General features: G+C 44.7%; 1 protein-coding gene and 1 long non-coding RNA gene across 4 annotated transcripts in view; one reads left to right on the forward strand and one right to left on the reverse strand.

The window, feature by feature from the left end:
- Positions 1–16151, reverse strand: part of GPR45 (G protein-coupled receptor 45) — a 102383-nt gene extending 86232 nt beyond the window's left edge. Inside the window, exons 1-2 of one of the 2 annotated variants that reach the window (XR_014773979.1) lie at positions 16019–16151; positions 13386–15780 (exon numbers count right to left, since the gene is read on the reverse strand). The gene's annotated coding sequence lies outside the window, so the exon portion shown is untranslated. Of the gene's footprint in view, positions 1–13385; positions 15781–16018 lie in introns of those variants that run through there. The other variant, XM_084754595.1, reaches the window with a different exon arrangement.
- Positions 16152–16456: 305 nt separating this feature from the next.
- The window catches only part of LOC311581997, a 50150-nt gene continuing 44059 nt past the window's right edge, over positions 16457–22547 (forward strand). For both annotated transcript variants that reach the window (XR_014773980.1, XR_014773981.1), the window contains exon 1: positions 16457–16586. This is a non-coding gene — a long non-coding RNA (uncharacterized lncRNA). The remainder of the gene's footprint in view (positions 16587–22547) is intronic.

Below are 22547 nucleotides of genomic sequence, written 5' to 3' on the forward strand. Positions count from 1 at the left end.
TTCTTCTTCTAAAAGTTTATATTGACATTGTGATCTGTGATCTATATTAATCTTTTGTACAAGATAGGAGAGTTAAATCAAGATTCACTTTCTTGCCTGTGAAAAAGCAATTATTGAAAAAAATCCACTGAAGTGCTTTAATATGCTTGACAAAGGTATGTTGTCATGCTTGGCAGAGCAACTCAGTCTCTGTTCAGTCTATCCCTCTACAATACTCTGCAGGCTTGTAGAGTGTAGGTAATAAATCTTGAAATCAAGTAAAGTAATTAACCCGTTTTATCCCTTTAAAAATTGTATCCCTGTCAGGTCTAGAATTCACTGTGTAGACCAGGTTGACCTAGAACTTGCAGAGAGCCATCTGGCTCTGTCTCCATTTTATTCCTTTAAAATTTTTGTTTTATGCAGACTGAGAACATTGTATTTATGTACTTAGGAATGTGCATGCATAGAGCAATAGTGAAAGAACAAGAGGGCTTAAATGTGAAAGAAAGCAAGACGGAGTACATAGAAGAGCTTAGGGAAAGAGATTTCTACAACTTTTTTTTTTTTTAACATAAATATGTCACCTGCAAAGGATTCTCTTATTTCTTCTTTGTGGTTGCTGAGTCTTCTATTTCCCTTTCTTTCTTATTACAGAGGTAAGAGCTTCCTGTACTATATGTCTTAACACGGGAGAAAGACTTCCTTATTTCTGATCTTACAGGCTCTTAAGTTCTCTATTGCTATGGTAAGGCACCATGACCAAAGCAATGTGAGGAGGAAAGGGTTGATTTGGCTTCTACTACCAAGCCATAGATCATCATCAGTGTAAGTCAGGGCAGGGACTTGGAGGCAGAAATTGATACAGAGGTCCTGGAGGAGTGCCGGTTACTGGCTTGCTCCTTGGGGCTTGCTCAGCCTGCTTTCTTGTAGGTCCCTGAACCACCAGGCCATGGGTAGATCCGCCTACCGTGAGCTAGGCCCACCCACATCAATCGTCAATCAAAATAATGCACCACAGGCTTCCCACAGGCCAGTCTGGTAGGAGACATTTCTCAAATAAAGTTTCCTCTTTCTAAATGACTCCAGATTGCATCAAGTTGGCATAAAGCTAATGAGCACAGGGGGAAAACATGCAGTCTTTCAACATGAAACGTGTTTTTATTTCTAAGACATTCTAGCTATCTGGATGTCCAGTTGTGAAAATTCCTACTATACTCCTTATTTTCTAGTCATTTTGAATATAAATGGGTTGTGACATATACTTTTCTACATCAAGTGACATGATAACGTGAGTCTTCTTTGTTATTCTGTTAATATGGTATATTACCTAGTTGTTTTCTTGGGGGGGGGGAGGCGTGCGTGCAAGACAGTGTTTCTCTGTGTTGTCATGACTGTCTTGGACTCACATTGTAGACCAGGCTGGCCTCAAACACACACCGATCCGCCTGCCTTTGCCTCCCAGAGTGCTGGGATTATAGGCCTGCACCATCATGCCTAGCTGCTTGATTGGTTTTTAATAAATTGAACCAGCCTTGCATTTCTGAAATAAACCTCAGCCGGTCATGATGCATGTATACCATTTTCATATTTTTGCTGAATTCAGCATTTTACATTTATTTATAGTGCTTAGTCTTCATTGTTGTATTTTTCTTGACTGGTTTTTGCATCAAGGAAACAATGGCCTTCTTAAAAATGAAAATGTTCTTTCTTGTATCTTCTGGAAGTCACTGAGTAGAATTGGTGTCAATTTTACTTTAAATTTTCAGCACATTTTTCAGTGAAACAATCTTGACATAAGGTTTCCCTTTTAATAGTCTTAAGTTAAGAATCAATTATCTTAAGGAACATAGAGCTATTTTGAAGTATCCATTCCGTAGTGGTTCTCGTTACTCCCCGTTGCTGTGTTGAAACACTGCCCAAAACAACCAGGGGAAGAAAGAGTTTATTTAGTTTATAGATTACAGTCCATTATTGGAGGAAGTTAGGGCAGAAATTCAAGCAGGAACAGGCAAAAATCATGGAGGAAACCTGCCTACTGACTCAATTTTCATGGCTTGCTCAGTTGGCTTTCTTATAAAGGGCAGGACCTTTTCACATCAATCATTAATCAAAAAATATCCACAGGACAACCTGATGGAGGAAATGTCTCAATTGAGGTTTTTTCTTCCCAGGTTTCTATAGCTTGTTTTGTTATGTAGTCCCTTTAAATCTAACATAACTCAAACACAGGGTCAGTGCAGAAGACACATACTTATTGTAAGCAAGCCACTACTGATCAATCAGGGCCACAGAACAGACTCTGGAGCTAAACTGCAATCCTGAGCCAGAATATCACAGAATATTTAAGTTTGTAAGTATCTGTGCCAAGTTACGGTTGTATTTTTCCACCAATCAGGATTTAGGGATAGGGATTTTGTGTGGTCGGTCTATGTCAAATGATACAGAACGTAAGTTTTACAATCCAGCCAATCAAATCCATTTGTTATTTTGTAGTTAAGAATAGTCATTATGTTCTAGAACAGACAATAACAGAAGCTGTTTAGCTTTTGGGAAGTTCCCAGGCTCCCTTAGGGTCTGGGTCTTTGAATTTAGTTTCCCTCTATGATTAGATAGAGTCTGAAAACAAGATGGCAGTACTTAGGATGTTTCATTTGCTTGGTTCCAACAGTTTCAAGTTGACAAAAACTAACCAGAACAGGGGAAATTGTAGCTTTACATTTTTCTCTTCTCTTTTCTTTTTCATTCAGAAATTTGTCTGTTTCATCTATGTTTCATTTTTCTTGATGAGAATAGCCCATGGCATTCTCTTGTTAGCCTCTTGGCACTTGCCTGGAGCTGTAGTATATTGTTTTGCTATGAGACTAGAATTTTCTGCCATTTCCTTGTTGATTTTGTCATTGATTGGCCAGTTCCTTTTTTATCATTTTGTTTGAAGAATTATTTATTTGTATTTCTCATATTTTTCTGTTCCTAAATTCAAAGAATTAAAAGAAAACTGGAGGAGGAATTGGTGAGATGATTTGGCAGGTAAAGGTACTAGTTTGTTCTTTTGTAGTTAGGAACTGATGGCCCAAAGTCTTACAAGCTGAGTTGAATCCCCAGAACCTACATGGCAGAAGGGGAGAAATGACTCGACTCAAATAAGTTGTCCTTTAACATCCACATGCTTGCAGTGACTCATTTGCATGTGAGTGTACACAAACACACACTAAATGCTAAAAAAAAATTAATTTTTTTTTTTAGTGTGGGTCAAGAGAGATGGCTCAGTAGTTAAGAATAGTGTAGTGTTCTTGCAGGCCCCTGAATTTGGTTCCCAGAACCCACAACTATCTGCATTCACCCTCACTCGACTTAGCATACCCCCAACACCACACATACACACACACACACACACACACACACACACACACACACACACACACACCTCAAAATAAATAAACCTTTAAAAAGTTGCTTGTGTATGTGTTGTGTGTATGCGTGCTCACATGTGTGTGAACATCCCTTTGAAGGCCAGAGGTTGGTGTTGGCCTCTTTTGCATTCGGTCTCCACTTTACTTCCTGAGGCAGCGTCTTGCATTGAACTTGGAGCTTGCTGATGTAGCCAGGCTAGTTAGCCAGCTTGACCCAGAGATCCTTAGTTCCTGCCTCCCAGCAGCTGTGTTACTGGTGGGCTTCCACACCACTCTTTTCACCTGGGACCTGGGGATCCGAACTCCCATCCTTACACTTGTGCAGCAGTTGCTTTATCTACTGATCCATCTTCTCAGCATCTTAAATTCACACATGTTTTATTGTATCTTTATTGTTTTCTTCTTTCTCCTTGCTTTGGCTTTTTTTTTTCAGATTTTGTCTTTGTTTTTGTTTTTAGTTTCTTGAGATAAAGGTTTAGAATGTTGACTTGAGATGTGTCCATGTGCAAATTTCTCTTTCAGAATTGACTTGAATTGTGTTTCATAAATTTTGATGTTGTATTTTCATTTCGACTCATTTAGTGTTTTTTTCATTTCTCTTTAATGCAGGAGTTCTTTAGAAGTGTGATGTTTGGCCTATAAGGATTTGAATATCTTATCATCAACTTTTTAATTTGACTCAATTTTGTTAAAAATATATTTAAAATTTCAGTTCTGTCTAGTTTGCTAAGGTTAGTATATGGCATAGGTATGGCATATCTCCACTCATGACCCCTAGGTGCTTGAGCAGGATGTGCATTCTTGTCTTGAAGGAGTATTTTATAAATGTTGACAGGGTGATGTTACTGTGACCTACATTCGTATTTGCTTTCATCTAGTTATTTAGATTGTTGCTGAGAGATAGTATTAAAGTCTCCAACTATGGTGGGTGCAGATATCACTCAGTTTTTAGACACATGCACAGTTCTTGTGGCACACCTGAGTTCTTATCACCCACCTGAAGATGTTCACAAATGCTTGTAACTCACGCTCTGCAGAACCAATGTTCTCTTCTGGACTCCATGAGTACCTGCACTTATGTGAGATGCAAACTCATACACAGATACATATATTGATACATAACTTTAAAATGAATCTTTATGAAGTCTCTAATTATATTTGTGGATTTATCTATTTTTTCTATCAATTTTTGTTCAGGTCTACCACTGTTTTTGTATACTGTGCACTCAATGTTTAGTGTGTGAACATGTCTTTTCTTGCTGTAATGGCCCTCTCTGTATCTGTTTTGTTTTGTTTGACTTGAACCACCTTCATTTGGTACTAGCAAATGTAGTAATTTCTCCTGTTAGAATCAATATTAGCTTGTTACAATTTTTGCATCATTTTACTCTATATAATTATGTCTGTAGTAGAATTCTTATAGATATCATTTAGTTAAATGATGTCTTAAAATCCATTCTGACAACTGGAATATTTACATTTACATTTAATCTAATCACTGGTATTAGGACCAGAGTCTACCACTTTAGCCTTTCTCTTTTGTTTTCTCTCTTTTCTCCCCTCAATTCCTATGCATTTATTCTTCTTTTTGCATGATGCTTTGTGCCAGCTGCCAAGACCACCAGAGCATGGTACCCACCACACACACTGGTCTTATGGCATGTTGCCTCCTTCTTGTGGATGAAGCACTGCTGAGTGACACTATGCTGGCTTCTCTGGTGATACTGCATCTGTAACATCTGCACTAGGTAGAGACCACAGTGTTTTTTGCTCTTTGCAACCTTTTGCGTGGAAGAAGCCTTCACTTAGAATTGGTATTTGAATCTTCTTGTTCAATGTGCTGCAGACCTCTGGGACCTATGTTTTTATGGCACCTGAGTCTCCCATGGCTTCAAAGGCTCCGATTTAATCCCTATTGTGTTATTAGGAGGGTGAAGTTCCGTTTAAACCTGGTGCTTCAAGGTAAGGCCTGTGGGAGGTGATGAGGATTATGATGAAGTCAACAGGGTGGAGCCTCAAGATTCAATCCTGCAGCATCATAAAAAGAAAGAGGCAGAAAATAAACAGATAGACCTACTCCTTGTAACATACTAGAGGATTTTCTGTGAGAAGGCCATCACTGTATATAGATCCTTAAACTTTCACTAGGTGTAGGCATTCCTTTATTCTCTGGCTATAAAAAATATTTTTTCTCTGTAAAGATGCCCTTCCCAGTTCCCTTGGTCTAGGGTAGAGCCTCTTAGTAGCACATCCTTAGATTCTGGGAAGAATAGTTGCTACAGATCTTGAACCCTAAATGCAGAAGAAGAAATAACAGGCCAGCACATGAAGGTGTGCTTGTCACTGATGAGTGCTGTCTGAAGTGGGTACAGACCCTGCCAATCACTGATGCTCTGAAAGTCAGGCTTGTTATCTCAGTCAATTTTTTTTCATTCCTAAGTACCAGTCTCTGGTTATATATGTGTAATATGGGTAGTGGAAGCATGGAAAGAAAATTCTTGGCTTCTTTGGGCTATGATCATCAATAAAACAGGCCAAAAGAGAGCTGTAATCTAATGTACCGTATTACTGTAATTAGAGCTTCATGCGTTCGGCTCTCTCCCGCCTGCCCTCTGAAATAATGGAACAGTTTAATACAAACAGTCTTGACTTTCGTCTCCATCATGTGGCGCTCAGTGATTGGGAAATTAGGCTAACAGTGCACACTTAATGGATTCAGAGCTCAAAATGTAAAAAGGAGGATACAGCACAGGAAGTCAGCCTTGGTGAGCTGAGAGATCTCATTCCACCAAAGAAGAAACCAAGACTCAGAAAGGGCAGTGACCCATAGGGGCATACAGGCCCCTCTTTCTTGCTCCATGTTCTTTTCAACCCTCAATGTTGCCTCTGGAAATCTTCATAAGACAGAATATTCTAGAAAGCTCTGTTACATATTGAGTTGGCTGGGCTAAAGCATAAGAGAACACAGGTTCTGTGGACCTAGGGTGTTGCCAAGCTTTTCTACACATGGCACAAAACTGAAATGTCATGAAGAAAAGGCTTAAATTTTTTTCATCACTGAGCTCTGGACCCAGAGGCTCACGTGAACTGGGAAAGTGCTCTATCACTGAGCAGCATCCTTAGCCATAGGAACATTTTTGTCATACCCATTTCATTCCTGTGATACAGAGAAGAAAAATAGTGTTACAAAAGTTGTTTGTTGTTCATTAAGCTATTTGTGTACATACAAATAAAATCCAACTTTGACTTTGTTGGATTTCATTTCTATAGTGATACTGAGAGCATCAGATAAAGGACTTGTTGATGCTTAGGTTTGTTGTTCTGCATAACAGAAATGATTGTTGTTGTAATGAGACACACAGGGCTCCCTAAGGAGAGGAACCAGTGTTCTCACAGTATAGATGGAACCAAGGTTCTAGCCTATAATGTGTAATTCAGATTGAGGTGCGCTGCTTTCTACCTAATGTGCTGAACTTAAATGGGTCTCTGTCATATCTCTTACCTGCTCTTCTTTTCCTCCTTCTTCCTCTAGGAGAGGCTGAATCCCTGAAGACAAGAGCACAGACTCATTTCCCATAGTCCCTGCTCCTGAATTCTAGAAATCTAGTCTCTGAGTGATCAGGTCAGTTCTTCCTCCTCCCTCTGCCAATAACACACATGCCTATTCACCATGAAGCCCTATCCAAACTGACCAAGACACATGTGGCAGAACCTAATTCTACCAGTCTGGAAAGATCAATGAACTCTATCTCTGACCAGGTGGTCACTTGGCAAGATATAGGAGGTCAATGAGAAATGTAAGCCAGGCATGGTGGTGCATGCTAATCTCAACACTCTGGAGGCAGAGGCAGGTGGATTGCTGTGAGCTCTGAGGCCAGCCTGGTCTACAAAGTGAGTCCAGGACAGCCAAGGCTATACAGAGAAACCCTGTCTCAAAATACCAAGAGAGAGAGAGAGAGAGAGAGAGAGAGAGAGAGAGAGAGAGAGAGAGAGAGAGAGAGAGAGAAATGGAGTTACGACAAAGAAGAAAACTACTCATCCATGGACTTGGCTTCCCCCAGCCCAGTTTTGCCTCTACTTATCTGGAATGCAGTCAGGACTTACTCTAAGGTCAAGCAAGCGAAGGCAAAGAACACAAACTCCAGATGTGGAACTGAGAGCAGGACACATCTCACTGGGCATCTCAGAGTGCATCAATGGCCAAAGCATGAAAAGTGAGTGTCTGGCCTGTCACCCAGTGGTATGGAGGGTCCTAGTGTCCTCACTGATTGATGAAGAACACAAACCTCAGGGGAATTAAACATGCAGAAAGCTGACAGAGGAAACAAACAAACAATCTCCATGCTGCAGATGAAGAAACTGAGGCACAAAGAGGAAAATGGTTCAGTGTCAAGCAACCAGCATGTAAAATGGAGCAGTGGTCTCAGATGCCGGTCATACTCATGATTTCTCTAGCACTCTGGTGATCACCTGCTCTGGACGTCTCCTTTAGGGGGTATTGTCACCTGTTTTGGCTAAAAATGCTCTGTCATCTCATAACCAAGCATCAGTCTCTGTGAAGACTTCTATCCTGTTACTAAGACGTCACAGAGGTCCAGAAAGCCGAGATGCAATTCTGCAAGATCTTGACTGTCTGCAGCTAGTAATTAACAGGAAAGTGAAAGGATGTTCCCAACAATACCACCATTTCAAAATCATTTTTTCTTTCCAATTTGCATCTCTTTTTGGTAAAAGGTTAAGTGGACACAGAGGGGGGAAGAAGATAGTTGCAAACAAACTTCTTTATCTCTTTGGATCCTTGCATTATAACAGGCATTCCATAAATGCATCTAAGAGAACTGGATAAAACTGATTAAAAATGAAGGCAGCTACCCGGTTCCTGCATGGGTGTGGTGGCGCATGCTAATCCCAGCACTCGGGAGGCAGAGGCAGGTGGATTGCTGTGAGTTCTGAGGCCAGCCTGGTCTACAAAGTAAGTCCAGGACAGCCAAGGCTACACAGAGAAACCCTGTCTGCAAAAAACAGAGAGAGAAGAGAGAGAGAGAGAGAGAGAGAGAGAGAGAGAGAGAGAGAGAGAGAGAGAGAGAGAGAGAGAAATGGAGTTACCAGTACCACAAAGAAGAAAGCTACTCATCCATGGACTTGGCTTCCAAAGATTCGGTTTTACAGAGATTGAAGAAACTGCACCCAGAGAACCCGTGCTGCTCTTTGCTAAAGCATGACCGTTCTATGTCTGATGCAAGAGTGCGTCGTAAACACAACATAGTGCCAGCGTAGCCACTGCTCACCCTGGTGTTGCAAGCATGCTCAGGCTTGAGTAGGAGGGCCCTGAGCTTCTGCCAGGATCAACGGAAAGCGTGAGGGTGGGCGAGCGGGTGAGCACTGCACTGTCTTTGAGGTAATGTGTACGTTATGTGCTATTTGCTGGCAACATGCCAGCTCTAATCCTATTTCTACTCATTTGATGACTCTTCAAAGAAGCAAGATGGGAAGATTCACAGGCAGACAACTCGGAGAGCCAATGTCTATTTTCCTAAGACCTTCATCACTGAGTTCTCATGCAAAGAGAACGCATCAGCATGTCTGAGTTGGTTTTGGCTCTGTGGCTTTCTATTAGCCCATTTTTGGTTACTATGACAACAAACCTGATGCTGAGAGCTTCTGAAATAAAAGATATGTGTATATAACTCACAGTTACAATGTTTCAAAGGTGTAGGGGCTGGGTATGATTGACTCTGGTGAGGTACTCATGACCAATGGCAGTACAGGGGCAGGAACAGTGGGAAGGAGGGGCAGAAGGAGAGACAGAGGACCCATGGAAAGATTCACCGGTAGAGGGCAGGAGGGGCCAGTCTTGAAATCTTCACTAAAGTCCAACTTTTTTCAACATCCACAATTACTTAAAATCCACATGCTGGGTACATACAGGCCTTTTAGGACAAACAATATCTAAACCATAATGAATCTCAACAAGCTCCTTGTCCATTTGCAGATGGACAACAGCAAAACCTCCTGAAGAGAACATGTGAGAACAGAATGTACCTGCCACAGCACTGTCAACAGCGACCAGGCAAACAAGCTTCTCAAATCACTGTCAGCACCAGCAGATGTCAGCAGGAGTGGGTCCCTTAGTTACTAGCTGGCTCTGGGACCAGAAAGCAAGTCACTCAGGATTTTCTTTCAACAGTGAACAACTTCAGATCACTTTCCTACATCTCACTCTAAGAAACACTAAACTTAAGTTTCCCCAGAGTTGATCATTCATGTACCTTCCATCTTTGCAGTTCCTGCCATAGCTAGCTGAATCTTACTGAGGCAGCAGTTTTATGTCCCCCCTATATCAAATTGAAGTTATTTCTGAGTGCATCTTCATACTGTCTTAATGAATGATTCACAGGTTTGACACCATGGAGATGAGCTTCTCCTGCATACTACTGATGCAGAAATATTATGCCAAAGACCACTGTGTTGCCTACTGCAAACAGGAGCTGTTTGTTTCTTCAGGAAGGCCTGCCAATGCTTTGTACATACACAGAATGACTTGGGTGTTTCACAGCAAAGCTGAAGTGCAGTCATGGGAGAGTTAAAGGCAATCACAAGCTAAAATTGACTGTGTAGCCACACTGAACATGAATTCCTATGGCGCATTACAGTTTTAACACACTCATGGTCAGTAGACAGCATGGTCCCGACAACAGATCAAGCAGCAAGTGACACAGCCCTTTCCCACAAGGACCCCGAGACAGCAGAGAATTCCCAAACAAACACTGCAGGAGTGATGCTCAGCGTTTCTACAGCTTTCCATTCTCACTGGTCCCTGCTCAGGGGAAATTATATTTTTAAAGAAAATCTGTTTTTTTCCTTCCTTAGGCAGAACACTCACATCATGTTTCTATTCATTTGTTCTTCTACCTACCACCCATTAGCTGATCCATCCGTTCACCCCTCTATGCCCTGAGTCACCCATCTATTCATCCATCCACCTCTCCATTTCATCTGCCCTTGCATGCCCTTGCATATGTATATCCATATCCATCCATGTATCCACCTATCTGGCGGTCTATACATCTATCTGTGATTGTGAGTGAGTGTGTATGTGGTGTGTGTGTGTGTGTGTGTGTGTGTGTGTGGTGTCCATAGGAGCTTGCACACACATATGCAATGCTAAGGTATGCACGCACAACTAATCATCCATCCACCGACTCACTCTCCCATCCATCTTGCCCACCCTCATAATCCATCCATCCACCTAGTATCTGAGTGGTTTCTCCACATCAAACGTCCTGAGCTTCCCTGTAGCATAGGTTATTTATGAAGTAACTCTAACACTTCTCGCCAAACTTCCTCCTCACACACCGCTAAGTTTTCATTTCAAGCAGGAACAGCAGTAAGAGTAATGCCCCGCAAGTCTCCCCTCACCATGGATGTTTTTGATCCCAGGAAAACACAGCAGTATGCCCTACTTCTTTCTGACAACTGAGGGAAGAAACTTGGGAGGCTGACAACAAAAGGATAAGAAAGCCAAAACCCAAAGCACCTAGCTTCTAAGGACCCTTCCGTTCCTGAGTCTGTCAGAAGTACAGTAACTGTTTATGCATTTAGGGCACTTGAGACACATAGGACACACACTTCCAACTGTGCCACACAACCACGTTCAAACGCTTAGAAGGCCATCCCTGATATGGTCTCACAACTTTCTGGATGTGTTCGTTTAAATGCCTGGCATTTTCTTGGGTTGCAGTTCAGAGCAGAGAGCCACTGATCCGCAGGAATCGGCTCTACCTGAGATTTCCAGTCCTTAGTTTTTTAGATGAAGGAAGTGAGCCAGTGTCAGTGGTGCAGATACCTTAGGATGTCAAGTCCTCGTAAAAGAAGGGCTACAGCAGGTCAGCAAAATCAGCAGACAGAAGGGAAGAACTCAAACATGGCAAAGAAGATGAAATGTTTGAATTTTTCAAATAAAACTTTAGCAGCCCTGTCCTCTGCTAGCAGTCCCTTGGCTCTTCACATAGGTCACTGCTGCTCTTGCAGTTATGTCTGGAAGGCTGTGACTCATCTCTTGTACCCAGTAGTCCCAGAGCTGTATCGCCTACCTGGCTGCCCCTTGAGTGACAGAACTTGCCCAACAGAGAATATGTTCAATCATTATGCATTTCAGAGGACTCCATAGTAGATACTATTTCCAAACGCCCTACATGCTAACTGGCAGTCACAGCTACATGCATACAGAAAGGGATGTGTCAAAGCCAGATGTGATAGCTTTTGCGTGGAATCCTAGGACTTGGGAGACTGAGGTAAGAGGTTTGTTTGCTCTGAGTTCAAGGCCAGTCAGGGCTACACCGTGATTTCCAGGCCAGCCTAGATTACAGACTGAGACACCATCTCAGAAATGAGACAGGTATGGCAGTGCACAACTTTTATTTCAGCACTTGGGAAGATGGCATGGTGGATCTCTGAGTATGAGGTTAGCATGACCTATGTATATAGTGCATTCCAGGCCAACCAAGGCTACATAGTGAGACTCTGTCTCAAACAAACAAAGTGAGGGGCTGTGTCAGGGGAAGGGAAGCTGGACAGGAGGTTCCAAACTGCAGTTAGATCAGAGGAAGAAGTTCAAATATTGTACAGCACCAAGGAATATAACTGCTGTGGACATGGAGTGTCGCCCTTCTCTGTGTTTATGAAGAACCAGAAAGTGCCAGATGAAGTGACAAAGTGGATACAGTGAGGAATTAGGCATTGCGTGCATGCATGCAGGTGTGATGACATCACACAGCCCTTCCTGCAGGTGTAATGTAATCATTTCCCAAGACCTAAGAAACCCAAGAGTCAATCATGGATTTTTTCCTGTCAATCATGAGGCTGTGTTAATTCTCACTTCTAGTCTCAAATCCATCGCCACCACCCAGTGCAGTTATCCTGTCCCTCGCTTGGATGCCCATACACCCAGGCATTCATCCTCTTATCTGGGGAAAGATGCAGCACTCAGACAGTTCTTCAGCATTCCCCTTGCTTCACCTGCCATTTAAATAGTTCCCAGTCCTTGCAGCAGTGCTGCAAGCCTCCCAGGGCAGACCTTTGAGCACCTAATAAGCCCAGCTCCCGAAATACCACCTGTCTGTAACTGACTTCAGTGCTTTGCCTCTCTGCTCTCTGATTCTATGATTTCAGGTGCGCCCTCCACGTGGAAAACTCCTTCCCTTGTCCTCCTGTAAGTTGTAGCTAGTCAATACCCCTCTGCTTCCAGTTGAAAAGGTCACTACTTCTTGGAGGCCTTCTGTTTCCCCCTCAAAACAAAGCTAGATTAGAACCTGTCTTCCTTCCTTCCTACATCCTGACTCTGGAGGTTGCCCACAAGTTCTCCCACATATCAAGGCCATGCCTAAACAGCACTGCACCCAGGCCAGCACCACCGTGGGCCAAGTAGACATAAAACAATACATTCTTAAAATGTTTAGAAGTTATTTTAAAGAATTGTCTTTCTATGGTGGTCAAAGTCAAGTGGTGATTATAATCTGAAGGCATCATGCCTGAGAAGTGGCATGAGGCAGGATGACATAACCAGAAATGTATCAAGTGACCTGTGAGGGGTTGCACATTCTGTGTATGCAAATAGTTCACAGCCAAGCATTACGCAGAACTCGGGGTTGGGGGGGGAGAATCCTATAGAAGAGTGGGGGGCGGGAATTGATGGGAGGACCCAGAGGAGACAGGGATGCCATGAAAGGAACAACAGAGTCAACTATCCTAGGTTCATTGGGGCTGGTAGAGACAGAAGCACCAAGGACCATGCACGGACTGGACCTGGGCCCCTATATATGTGTAGCCGATGGGCAGCTCAGGCTTCGTGTGGGTCCCCTAGTGAGCTGAGCGGGCCCTATGACATGGACTCTGTTGCCAGCTTTTCTTCACGCCCCCTGGTGAGGCTGCCTTGCCTGGCCTCAGTGGATGCCTCCTCATCCAACTTGATGTGCAAGAATGGGATGGGGGGGCTCCCATATTTTGAGGAGAAGGAGAGAGGAAATAGGGGGGAGAGGGGAGGAGTCTACAATCAGGATGTAAAATGAATATATAAATTTTTTACAAAATGAGAATGTGGGGCTGTAAGAGTGTGTGTTCAGCATACATGACATCTTTATCCTTTATCTCAAACTCCAAAGTAAAACAAATGAATTATTTTTAATTTGTATTATATTTCTTTGCTGTATAAAAATTCATACAAGCTAGAACATGTTTGGTGGCACAACAGAACTCAGAAACAGCCTGCTGGGGACTGAGTCCCTGAATCCACATGTTGGACCCGACTGCTCAATGCACTTGAGTTAAGGGACGGAATTCATAGGATATGATTAATTAGTAAGAGTTCACTGTAAGGAATGGAATTGCTACCCTTGTAAGATGCTGGAGGGAGCTTCTTTGGCCTTTGTGTCACACAAGACTAACTAAATGTACCATCCATGAATCAGGGAGCAAGCCTTCCACACATGATAAACTGGTGTCTTGAGTATGTACATTTATGAGTAATAAGCCCCTGATGTTTATAAAGTATCCTACCTAGGGTATTTAGTTATAGCAGAAAAGGCATGAACGCTACTAAACGCTATTAAAACGCTACTTCTTTTGAAAAGGCACAGAATTTAAAACACGGTAAGGTAGTTCTTTTAAGTTTCTGCTCTGAAATGTGACTGTGTGTGACTCCCTATGCCTTCCTTACATACATTTGGTATTTGGAAAGTTTTTAATGACAGTAAATTATTTCAAAAGCCTTCGCCACAAAACTCCTGTTTTGACACCCTATTTCACAAACTGGGAGGTCAGAGTCTATGAAGTGTAACTGCACTGCCCCATCTGAGATTTCTCCAACAAGCACTGCTTGGCAAGGTCTCCATTGTTTCTGTCATGTCTTAAAATTAGTTTTCTTTTTTATAAGTTTTTATAATCCAGGTGGGCCGTTGGTCACTCCTCACAAAGGCAGACTCACCTTAAGTCATGCCAAAGAGATGGGAGGAATAATCATTCCTTTCCTGAGATAACGTGCTTTTCCTTCCTAGAAACTCCTGGCTGGGTGGCTCTACTACAATCTGCTCTATTTTTTGAATTACCTAGAAAAACATCTTTTCCTTTTCCCTTCTTTAAACAAAAAATAAAAAACAAACAAACCAAAAACCCCTACTTTTTCCTTCTTCCAGATACTTGTCAAAAGCCTGAGCATGCTGCCTTGAACATTCTGGGCTTTCTCACTTCTTTTTCTCTGACACTGTCCCTGCGACCCACTTCCATCCTCTTCCATCGTGTAGCAGAGCTATCTCTCTTCCTCTTTCTCTTCCTGGGAACTGCTGAGATTCACACCTTGCCTTCTCTGGGTTTCAAATAAAGTAAAAACAAAATTGTCCTCGGGTTGTCTTGAGTCCATTCTTAATTTTTTTTTCAATAAGACTAAAGATCCTAAAAAGGAACCGCTATTGCCCCCAGAAGCATGTGACAACTCAGGTGGGGCTCTCCCTCAAGTCTCCAGTAACAATAGGGGAAATAAAGAATGGACTTAGGACTTTACTGTGTCTTTCCAAAAGGTGGCAGATGCCCAGGCCCATTCCAGGAATATGTATTTGTTCTTACTCTTCTGTGCTGAGCTGGCAAAAGGCTGTTTTGAAACCTAGTAATTAAGATGCTATCCAGGTGGGGTGAGTCCAGAAATGCAGCGCTAAAAGGATGCTGTCCACTCCACACAAAGGGAACTGCCCTTAGCAAGCTTAAGTGATTTTCCTACAAAATACCTGCTTTCGCTTCTTTTTTTTTTTTTTTTTTTTGAATAGTTCGGTCAAAGTGTACTTTCTCTACGTTTTCATTCGCTATTAATATTTCGACACTTAAAAGACAAGAGATGAAGTCTCAAACTCCAAACCTCTGGTTTGATGAAGGAATTTCTTTGGTGTTGCTTTCATCATTAACAAATGACACATCTCTGTCCCTTCTAGCACCAGGATTAAATGGGGCCAGACGCCCAGCCACCCCAGTGGCTACAAGGAGAAGGCGTCGTAGGCCCCTTTCCCTGATGGGAAAGTCAAGGCAGCCCAGTAGGCCCCTTTCCCTGATGGGAAAGTCAAGGCAGCCCAGTGGCCTGTTAGATGAACGTCCCAGAGCTGCTGCACTCACTCGCGATCTTTCTGTCCAAGTATTACCCGATGCAAAGGAAATGATCTGACAAAGTTGGCAGTGCACGGGGAGATGAGATGGGGGTGGAGGGGGGACGATGAGGCGGGGTAGTGGGATGGGCGACGGTCAGTGATGGTGGTGATGGTGACAGTGGCGGTGGTGACGCTGGGCCAGCTCCTTTCCCGTTTTTCCATGACTGCCAGTCCTCGCAGCCTCCGCCGTCCCCGCGTGGCCTCTGCCCAGAGAAACAGGATTTGCACCCAAGCCGCACGTCCGCGGGCGCGAGGCTGCGGCGCCCCAAGAGCCGACCACGCGCCCCTCTGCGCACCCCGCGCCAGCGCCGCGGGAGCATCGCGGCTAAGGCTCCTCCGGCCGCTCTCCCCCTCCGCCCCCACCCCAAGGCAGCGCCCGAGCCTCGGCCCGCCCCACCGAACCCCCTGCCGCCCGGCCCCGGCCCCGGCCCCGTCACTTACGCTGCGCTGGGCCCGGAGCGCCCTGCGGCCCGAGACAAAGGCTGAGCGGCCCGGGTGCCGCTGGCTGCTCCCCTAACCGTGGCTGCCGGAGACCAGGAGGAGGATGGGGAGGATGGAGAGGAGGAGGAGCGGGGAGCAGGAGGAGGCAGCTAAGGAGCGCGGAGGAGGGGCCCGTGGCGTCCGCCACCCGCCACAGCGGTCCCAACCCCAGCCCTCCTCCCTGGCCGCCACCCTCCGGGGGTGCCTACCTCCCCTAGGGACCAGGGTACCGCCCCCCGGGGGCGGGGTAGGAGGAAGAGGAAGGGAAGGAGGAAGGCGGTGAGTGCGCCTGTGTGCTCCTCCTCAATCGTGATAGTCTCCACCCACCCCCGCGTCCGCCAGCAACCCTAGGAACATGCGAGACTCCCGCCTCAGCTGCGAGGCTCCCAGAAGCCCGCACCCACCTCCCTCCATGCCAACACACTTCTGTTCCTGACCAGCCAACTCTACCACCTCCACCGGAAAACCCACCTGAAGGTTAAGTGCCCGAAGGCGCTGGCGAGGAAGAGCCACTGGAGGTGATGGAGAGGTGAGGTCGAAGCCCTTTGTGAAACACTTCTTGTGGCACCTGTTCTGCTCTAGCACAGTCCCTAGTACCTAGGTGACCACTAAGGTTGAGGAATTGGGCAGGTGAGATCTGCCAGGCTTGAGTATTCCCTGGGCATCTCTCTGGGAAAAGTAACTCCAAGGCTTGTCTCAGCCATTTGCGGCTTGGTGCCAAAAGTGATTTTGATTTTTTTTTTCATATTTTAAAAACTTTTTAGTGTGTGTGTGTGTGTGTGTGTGTGTGTGTGTGTGTGTGTCTGTCTGTCTGTCTGTCTCTCTCTCTCTCTCTCTCTCTCTCTCTCTGTTTGTGTGTGTGTGTGTGTGTGTGTGTGTGAATAGTATAACAAACTATCTTCAGTCTCAAAACATGTCAGAATTTTCCAGTCTTTCACCGAGTCCACTGAAAAACATGGCTATGTCAGTTTCCATCCCTTATTATCATCTTGCTGATGTTATTTTCGGAGCACCCTGGTCCCCAGGCCTGTGCTTAGGGCTTCACCTGTGCTGCTTGACTTGGGTGGGAACTGATAAACCGTGAGCTACATAACACACTGATCATCAAGGGCCAAACTGCTGTGGCTGTGTTCTAAACTCTTTGCCAAATGTGACTGATGCCTGTCCCTCCAGAAAAAAAAAAATTAACAGACAGAATGTCAACTTACATTCCAAGAGCTTCAGTTCAATTCTTAACTTATTGAGCCCGAATACAAGTTACAAGCCTGGCTGGCCTGGAGTCTTGAGGGTGGAGCCTGGCAGCCTTCACTAAAACCAGATTCCCCAGTGATTTGGTTGGGATCTTGAGGTCCTGGGGTCCTCGCACAGCATGAGATACATGCAGAACTGGTTCCTGCCTGCTCCACAGTAGCACAGCAAAGGACAGACTCAGACCATGTTGAGGGGTCCAGGCCTCCCTGTTTATCTTATCTCTTCCATTGGCAAAGCAGAGGTGTGTCCTTTGGTGAGTATTTTGGGGAGCAGTACTATGTGGTAGTTGGATAAATGGGTCAGAGGAAGGCTGTGGTCTCAGACAATCTGGCTTTCAGTCCTTCACCTCTTGCCGTTGTGGGTCCTTGGGCAAATGACCTAACAACTGTGTGCCTTGCTTTCTCATAGGAGAAACCAAGAGTGTGGGTGGGGTCCATCTACTGGGGCTTCTGGGCACCACTTACGCACATAGAGTCTTGGCCTAGAAAGGCTGACAAGATGTTGTAAGCACTTAGCTTTCCATATGGGAACACAAGACTGAAGTCCAGAGAGATTGCTGCTCCAAACGACTTGCAGGGAAAGGGCCCAGCCCCACTTAGCAGAAAAAACTAAATGTACAGGAAGTAGAATGGCTCTTCTCTTCCCAGAGACCTGCAGAGGTTCATGTAAGTGCTTGCCAGTAGGCCTCTGCAGAAGCTCTCCGGACCTGCCTCTCCTTGTGGCATGACTTCAGGGCACAGTCTTTGAAAGCTGGATAGAACTGTCCACTCTGTGTTCACCTTTTCAGCCAAGTGGGCCACCGTGCCTACAAAATGCTCTGCCGGCTCTGCCTGCTAGGTGCTGACTCTGTGAGCTGTCCCCAGCACTCTCCCACCCCACATTTGTGGCAGCTGTCAGGCATCCACGCTACACATGGACTTTGCTGGTGTCCATCCTCAGTCTGGCTTTCCCTGTGACAGTCTCACCATCGCCCAACCCCATGCTGTCTGGGGAAACTACTAGAATGAGCAAGTAAATACCATTCTCCAAGAGGGTTGGCCTTGCGCTGTGAATCCTAATCCTTCGCCAGCCCAGTGGCTGGCCCCTGTGACTTGAACTTGCTCACATGTTCGTCCTTGCCTGGGGTGGGTGGGGCAGGGCCTAGAGAGGCAGAGGCGTGTGTGCCCTAGAGCTGGGGCTTCAGCACCTGGATAACGGCATCCTGGTTCGGATTTTTCATCCCTGGTCTCTGTCCTCATCTGTAATGAGAACCACTCCCTCTGTCCTGGTGGGGCTCAGGACTTCCCTGACCTTTTACGACTAGTGCTGTGCTGTGTCTGCCATCTTTGCATCACTGTGGTACAGGCACCTGCGCAAACCAGTTTAGATAAGGAAAGGTTTTGGAGGTTCTCTGCAGTCCCCTGGGTCTGTTGTTTTGGGGTAACAGAGAGGTGAGGGAGAAGATCATGGTGCCTCAAAGCTGCACACCTCACGGTGGCTAGGAAGCCGAGATGAAGGTTGCAGTGTGTCTGTCCTTCTAGGGCACAGCCCCAGGAACCCAGCTTCCTGCCACTCCCCCCCCCCCCCTTTTTAAGGGTTCTGTCACCTCTGAACAGTGCAGCCAGGTGAGGAACAAGCCTTCGGCATGTGGGCCTCTGGTGGGCATTTAAGATCTGAGCCAAACACCCACCCACCCGCTCTTGTGCCTTTACAGTTTCATTTCCCTCCGGCCTTCCTCCGTTTCCCTCTTTGATATATCAACCCCATTGTCCTTTGCTGTGTCATAATATCCTATTACACTGAGTTTTAAAAACCTTTTATTTTGCTTATCATGTGTAAATACAAGGAAAGTGTAGGTGAGTAAAGTCAAGTCTCAGGGTTTGTTGGATGAGATCGGTGCATGAACCATGGTGTCTGGTTCTCTTCATAGGAAAACTGCCAAGTTGTAAGCATTCCTACAGAACATGGAGTTTCTTGTGATTCTTGGAGATAACGTTACCAAAGAGCCTTAGGAGTGGGTTAAAAGGAAACATAACGAGGACGTTATTAGCATCCATTTGTTCTTTGCGGACGATCTGACACTCCCAGGCAGCTCTGAGGGGGAAGTCTATAAACTATTAAAATGACAAAGAACTTTAGTCTAGATAAAGCAATAGGGTTCAGTTAGATAAATGGAAGACCACACAAATGTAAGCGGACAGCTTGCCGTGATGAATGGCATAGATAGCTATAAAGATCAACCTACGGAAGATTAATAGGAAGGGAGACGTATAATATCAGGGCTTCCAGCTGTTGAGGAGTGCTAAACTTATTGACATTGAAGATGAGCTCAGATAAAAGAAATTCCATCCAAATGGAGAGAAAATACTTTAAAATAAGCCTAATGCTAGCGACTAAATTAAGGCAGTAAATATATCTGTGGTTCCAGCTCATTTACTCTTATAGGGACTACAGATCATTATAATGAACAGTAGATTATTAACCACAAAGTGCCCTATGCATCATGAAGAATTTGAGCCACTTACTCTCCGACACCAAGGGAAATCCAGTTGTCCCAACAGCAAGGAAGCTTGTACACTGGTTAGAAACTAAGAAAATAGAGAATATCATAGAGAGGGTTTTTGAATCAAGAAGCTAAGTCCATGTCCCTCCTTGGTGATCTGGATAGGCTTGCCAACCAAGAAAAAAAAATGGAAGAATTGATAACATTCTGCATTTTGTTTGTAAAAGGCATGGAGTCCATCTGGCCCACCTGGAGTGGGTGCTTGCCCCCAGTTCCCAAAGGAGATGCCATCCCCAGCACCAAGCCCAGACACATGGGGAGCTCATGAAGGTGTGCTAAGGTCAACAACCTCCGCCTTGCTGGCATCTCACCCTAGGCACCAGATGTGGAATGAATGACCATGCCTCCAGATGATGGGTATGCCCAACACTCAAGTACCTTCCAGTTGTTGACCGTTTCCAAGTGAGATTCCAACCATCGTAGAGAGGAGAGCTGCCACCTCCTTGATAACACAACCAGATTCACAATCCCCCAACTCTGTGAGCACAGTGAAATAAGATTGTTGAAATGCCAGGAAGTGTGGGTAGTTGATCGAAAGATAGCAAGAACACAAAACAATATACAGACATATATCAAAACAGAGAATTTGAAAACCCCCATGGAAAAAGCTGAATTAGAAGGTAGGAGTTCTGCTGACTCCCAAGGTGTACAGTGCCATCTACAGCTCCACAGCCCTGCAAAGTGGTGACCTCTCCTGCCTACGTCTATAAAGGAAACGATCTGGTCTCCTTCATAGGGCAGTTAGAACATGGGTTGTCCATAGATGTTGGTTATTATTAACAGTATCACACACCAGGTGTACCTACTCTGCAGTGGAGCATCGGGGAAAAGCCCCTGATTCCCAGCCATAGCACTTAATGACTTCTATTTTAGCAAAAGGAGATTCACGTAATGGGCTTGCTAAGGAGGCCCTCTAGCTTTACAGTGAGTTCACCTTAAATTGGAGATTTACACCCTTGTTTGAACTGTCACCTGCAATAAGAAATGCACATTGTGAGCCAGGCACACAGCATCTACCTATGTAAAGTTGTATTCGGATGCTGATGAAACAACACTGCCCCCCCCACACACACACACTGCACTTTGCATTCGGTTGTATTGTTATTTTTCCAAACACTCTACTTTGATTTCACAGTCTGCTAGTGGATCAAAATTTACAAGTTGAAAGCAGTAAATATTTTTATGTAGCTTCTGTAGTGGTTCATTTTATGTGCCAGGTTGATGAGCCTAAGGGATGCCCAGACAGCTGGAAAGTGTGTGTGTGTGTGTGTGTGTGTGTGTGTGTGTGTGTGTGTGTGTGTGTGTGTGTGTTCCAGAAGAATGCTAGAATCAGTATATGGGGTAGAGAAATTCAGCAACCTCACTATCAGTTGGTATCATCCAATGCATTTGGTTTCCACACTAAATAGATAGGAGGGGGGCAATTTCATGTTCTTCTTGAGTTGGGATACCATTTTCTATTGTCCTTTGTCCAGCAGTCCTCTGGATGACACGGTGTCACCTCTCAGCCACTACAATGCTATAATCTAATGCCATCATTTCTACATCTTTGTTCCCTATGGCTTCAGATTCTCCTTCCTTACAGTAATTTTTGTTTTGTTTTTGTATTGCTCATCTAAGCTTCCCCACTTTCTGTATGCCCCACACTTTTAGGACCCCCAACCTACTATCTTCCCAGAAAAAGCCCCAATACTGCATCCTACAGAGCCAAGAGTCCATTGTGTACAGTGTTGCGTGATCCAAGGTAGATGCTACTGTCTCTGCAGGCCCAAACACCATGTACAACACAGAGGTGCCAGATGGGCTCTCTGGAGTTGATCTTGGAACAGAAATACTAACCTGTATTATTCTGCTCATGCTATATGTGTGGGAAGTGGTCAGCTGCTCCCAGATGTTGTACAATTAGATGTCATTATTGATGGTGATGTATCTTAAGTGTCAGGGGGGAGAGATTTGGCCAGAATCCCTTTCTTTGGTGTCTCAAGAAACATGCCAGGCACTCCTGTCATATGCTCATCTTCTGGAAAGCTGCTCTCCCTTTTAACGACAGGATGTTTAAAATCAAAATCCAGAAAATGCCTCTCAATTAAAATTTTATACTGCCCATTGCTGTGCACCAGCTTTGTTGCTGCCCATTATAAATAATGACCTTAGGACACATTTTGTAACCAGAGTCATTAACAAACATGCCTTTCTGCTCAAAGGAAACAAGCCATGCTCTGGGCTGGCGACATGATGGACAGATTTTTTTTCTGTTCTCCCTCTTTTTTTTTTTCTCCTACAGAAAATGGAAATTTCAGAGAAATAGAGGATAGCTTCTGCCTGCTTCAAGGGCCTCTCCATTTGCCTCACAGTTTGGGGGGACCACACTTGGGCTGCTAAATCAATGAAATGAGAATCTGTTAATAGGAGGATGGCTTGTCTTTATTCTGTGATTCCAGAAACAGGGAACGACCTTCTCATCAAAGGTAAATTCATGATGGAAGAGAAGACCAGAGCTTGCATTACACAGATAGGAGAGCGAATCCTAAGTCTGTCATGTGTTAAAGTTCTACTGAGCCTGAGGAGTCTTGGAGGATGGTGCAGGCCTCTATTCGGAGCTGATGAAGCCTTCATGGGGCATCGCAAAAGAGTAGTGGCCATCAGATGGTGTGACAGAGCTGACCTCTAACTAATTCATTCTGCAATAACCCCTTG

Source organism: Acomys minous (assembly GCF_964271855.1).
Source record: "Acomys minous genome assembly, chromosome: 13".
NCBI lineage: Eukaryota > Metazoa > Chordata > Mammalia > Rodentia > Muridae > Acomys > Acomys minous.